Source organism: Equus caballus, chromosome 2, assembly GCF_041296265.1.
Source record: "Equus caballus isolate H_3958 breed thoroughbred chromosome 2, TB-T2T, whole genome shotgun sequence".
NCBI classification, from domain to species: Eukaryota; Metazoa; Chordata; class Mammalia; order Perissodactyla; family Equidae; genus Equus; species Equus caballus.
This window is the reverse complement of record NC_091685.1, coordinates 13,567,407-13,571,976: the sequence shown is the minus strand read 5'-3', so window position 1 is coordinate 13,571,976 and position 4,570 is coordinate 13,567,407. Positions and strand designations below refer to the sequence as shown.

General features: G+C 48.9%; 1 non-coding gene across 1 annotated transcript; it reads right to left on the bottom strand.

Annotated features, from left to right (window-relative positions):
• Positions 1-2,559: 2,559 nt before the first annotated feature.
• Positions 2,560-2,675, bottom strand: LOC111772619 (U5 spliceosomal RNA). The gene has a single exon (XR_002806623.1). It is a non-coding gene; the product is annotated as a U5 spliceosomal RNA (small nuclear RNA).
• Positions 2,676-4,570: the final 1,895 nt, after the last annotated feature.

The window sequence follows — 4,570 nt, the reverse complement described above, 5'->3', positions numbered from 1 at the left end:
CCTGTCTTTCGTTACAAAGGTCTCAGCCAAGAGCTCAGAGCGTAGACAGAAAATTATTTTACCTCCTCTGTAAGATCTTTCCAATTGGTTCAGCCTCTCAGCCCCAGTTCAGCCAATCCTATCTGTGGCAGGAACCACTACAACAGGCTCTTAGGGGTCTTCCTGCCTCCACTCCAGCGGCACTCCCCGCTCCTCCATTTCCCACACTGCAGCCAGACTTGTCTAAGATTGTCAGCCCTACTCCCCTTGTTAAGCCCCTCAACATCCAACCCCATCGCCCCAGGACAAAATACAATCTGCGTCACTTTCAGGGCACTCAAAATTCCTAGTGGTTCCAAATATCAGCAGCTCTTCTCTCAGCTGCTACCTTTGCATGAATTCACTGGTCCTGCAGGCGCTGGTCCTCCAGCTCTGGGTTTACTCTCTTGGTTATTGAAGACCCCCCCATGCTGCCTCTTTCATTCATTACACATTTTGTCTTCCTGAGGGTCTGAATCTCCCTGGAGAAGGATCCCTAGGTCCTGGAGCGGTGCCTTACTCATTTCTGCTTCCCTAGTCCCTGTCACATAATCAGTGCTCAGTAAATGTTCAGTGATGACTTTATTTCCTTATCTAAATGCTATTTTATTCCATAAAGACGTTAAAGGAGCTGTAAAACAAGATACTATCAGTCTAAAATGAGGGACAATTGACTATCTGGAAGAAAATCAACTTAGACTTCTGTCTCAGGGATTTTATACAAAAATATGTTGCACATGGATTAAAGATAGCTATTTGGCATTCTCTCTCAAGACTGAAAATGTGGTTACCCACTGTACTACTCTCTGACGCATTGTTTGGATAACGAAAATGGAAAACAAGCTTGGGGCCAGATTGGTGGCGCAGCGGTTAAGTGGGCACAGTCTGCTTCAGCGGCCCGGGGTTCGCCAGTTCGGATCCCAGGTGTGGACATGGCACCACTTGGCAAGCCATGCTGTGGTAGGTGTCCCACATATGAAGTGGAGGAAGATGGGCACGGATGTTAGCTCAGGGCCAGGCTTCCTCAGCAAAAAGAGGAGGATTGGCAGTAGTTAGTTCAGGGCTGATCTTCCTCAAGAAAAAAAAAAAAAAAAAAGAGTACACCAGGCTGCCTGGGTTTGAATTCCAGCTCCACCACTTTCTGGCTTTGTGACTCGAGTAAGGCTGTTTAATCTTTCTATGCCTCAGTTTCCTTGTTTATAAAATGGAGATACTAATAGAATTTATTTAGTAGGGTTCTTAGGAAGATTAATTTTGTAAAGTGCTTAGAACTGTAGTGGGAGAGATTAAATAACATATGTTTAGAAAATAAATCTATTCATTCATTCATTCCAGAAATATTCATTGATTGCTCATGGGCTAGGCATTGATTTAGGGGCCTGGAATCCATCAGAGAACAAGTCCCTGCCTCATGGAGCTTACATCCGAGGAGGGGCAACACAGCAGACAGGTAAAGAAATTAATGGATGATGTAATTTCAGGGAGTGGTTTGTGCTCTGAACAAAAATAAAGCAGGCTACGAGGATAAACAGCAATGTGGTAGGAGTGGGACTATTCCATACAGGGTGCTGAGTGTAGACCTCTGATCAGATAACACTGGAGTAGGGACCTGAAGGAGGAGGGGCATTAGCCAGGTGTCCTGGGGAAAGGTGTCTCGAAGGCTTTGTGCTGGAGAGTGCTGTGTGTTATCTGATTTACATTTAAAAAAATAAGTTGGCTGTGTGTGGAGGATTGGGGCAAAGTGGGAATGCGGTTTGGGAGGGCAGTTAGGGAGGAGGCGTTTGCATGAATCCATCAGAGCTCTTCTTGGGTCAGGGTGGGAGCAGGGGAGGAGGTAAAGGGTGGTTGGATGGAGCATGTGTTTTGAATACGGGAGTCAAGAGGACCTGCTGATGGCTGTAAAGTTGGAAGTCATCAGAAATGAGAATTTATTTACTTAAAGTCATAGAACTAGACGGGCTCCCTGCTGGGAAGATGTAGATGGGAGGGAGGACCCAGGACACACGGACACAACACACTTGGTAGCTAGCCCTGTCTGTTCTCTCATATGCTTGTTTTCTGCACGGCACTTCTCACTGAGATTGTATATATTTATCCGGGGTTCTGTTTTTACTCGGCTTTTCAGTGCTTGGCTCCACTAAAAAACTAAGCTCCTTAAGAGAAGGAACCTTGGATCTTCAGCATGGAAAACTGGCATGGAGTGCGGGATAAAAACACACTGAAAGGAGTCGCACCAAACTGCCTTCAGCTGTCCTCTCCGGCTGGCAACCCGGGAGTCGAAGAAGGTAAGAACCTGCTGTCTTCACCGACTACTGCTGTAACGCAAGGAAAAACTGCTCGGAAAAACGTGAGCCATGTTTATTTATCTCTAGTGAATCAAAGAGCCGTGTTAAGTCCATCTAAACAACATCACGTCAACCTGACAGATACAAACCCCGCGTACCCATGCGTTGGACTGACTGACTTACGATATTCACGAAAACCACCACGCGAGTGGAACATCCTACTGAAAGACTGATCTGTTATTTAACACTATATAGTAGCTTCGTAAGAACGAAGCCTCAAAAAATTGGCTAAAAACTCAGAATTGTTCCTCTCCACGGAAATCTTTAGTAAAAGGCGAAAGATTTATACGATCTGAAGAGAAACTAGAGTATGCTTGTCGTTTTCCGTTTGGAACCTCCCAGAGCGAGATAACACTTAACTCGCTTAGGGTTGTTCCGTGCCTGCGTGGATTGCGCTCCCCGCATGGAATTTACATAGACCGTGTATTTCTAAAGGACAGTATGCCCTACAACGGTGGACAAGTCCCCGTGAGGCTGGAACTCAAGCACGGTGGACCCGTTGTTTTCGTGGTGCACCATGGGTATGCAAATCGCAGGCGGCTACGGGCTGGTCGGCGACACCAGCTGTCAGGGCGGGCGGCGCCGTGGGGATCCCTGCGCGCAGTCCTCGCTTCCCTTCTCTGCGAGTACGTCCGGAGACCGCGCCCGGTTTGCCTGGAGAGGTAAGAGTGTGTGCCGCCGACGCCGGCTGTGGAGTCCCTTACCAGGCTGGGATGAAGTGTTAATCTCAATTGCTGTCCAGTCCCATCATTCCATACCCGCAGGGAGCCCCTAGTTCTAGGGACAGAAGCGGAAACGGCCGAGCACAGACACGCAGGGGCCGTGGGACCACGTAGGAGGCACATCATGACCCCTCCTGGAGGAGATGGCATTCAATTTATCTTGAAGGATGGTTTCACCAAGGAGGGGTGGCAAAGTGTTCTGGGCAGAGGGAATGGCATATGCGAAATTATGGGTGGTGAACAGGGAAAGCAATTCAGCCTGTCTAGAGTAGAGTGTGGTGTGTCTGAATGAGGGTGTGTCTGGCCTGGCACTGTGGCAGAGAGAGCTGGGGTGATGGCAGAGGCTAGATGGAGTTAGGCCTGGAAAAGGCTTGGATTTTGTCAGTGATGGGGAGCCATGAAAGGGTATATAAATCAGAGGGCTGAATAGTGTGAAGTGCCACACAGGGTGGGCTGGTCTGCAGTCACTGTCCCCAGAGACAAGACTTGTCCCCAGAGTTGGATGTAGTCACTGCCTCAAGACTGACCACTCCTGGGGTGGTCCAACTCCAACTGGATACCCTTCCATGTTTCAGGTTGTGCCCTAAGCATGCAATCAGAGCAAAAACCTTTCAGCATAGCTAACATCTGCACAAGCTACAAAAAGAGAGCACCTATGAGATGCCAAGTCATTTCTTACATAAATGATTTCAATGAAAATGCTGAAAGAAAAAGCACCCTACAAGCTAGCTCTAATCTTCTCATTTCACAGATGAAGATGCTGAATCTCAGTGAGAGTCGCTCACTTTCCCAGGTCACCCAGCCGGTAAGCGGCCCGGTAGGCTGACATCTTTTGCACTGTTCCAGCCTAGTGAGCTCTCCTGTTCCACTCAAAAGCCCCTCCATAGTGACCCAAACACTACTGGACCCAAATCCAGCCTCTACCCCTTGGCGCGCGGGATTTACCCCCTCCTCTAGGTTCCAAGCCACCTACCTGCTTTCCTTAAGTCTTTTTAGACATTTTAGTGTTGATTCAGCTGTAGTCTTTTTATTTTTTTTATTTTTATTTTTTTTGAGGAAGATTAGCCCTGAGCTAGCTACAGCCAGTCCTCCTCTTTTTGCTGAGGAAGCCTGGCCCTGAGCTAACATCCGTGCCCATCTTCCTCTACTTTATACGTGGGACGCCTGCCACAGCATGGCGTGCCAAGCGGTGCCATGTCCACACCCGGGATCCGAACCGGCGAACCCCCGGGCCGCCAAGAAGTGGAACATGCGCACTTAACCGCTGCGTCACCGGGCCGGCCCTGTCTTTTTATTTTTTTCACTTTTGGTCAGAAGATGATTTTCTGGCCCTGGGCGCGATGGGGTGGGGTGTGAGAAGGCAGTGCTCTCTGGGTGGGATCACGCCTCGTGCGGGGGTGGCGCGAGCCCAGGGTGTGTATGTGTGTCAGTGGAGACTGAGCCCTGGAATAGCTGGAGAAGGGCAATAAGAGACCTCTCCCACCC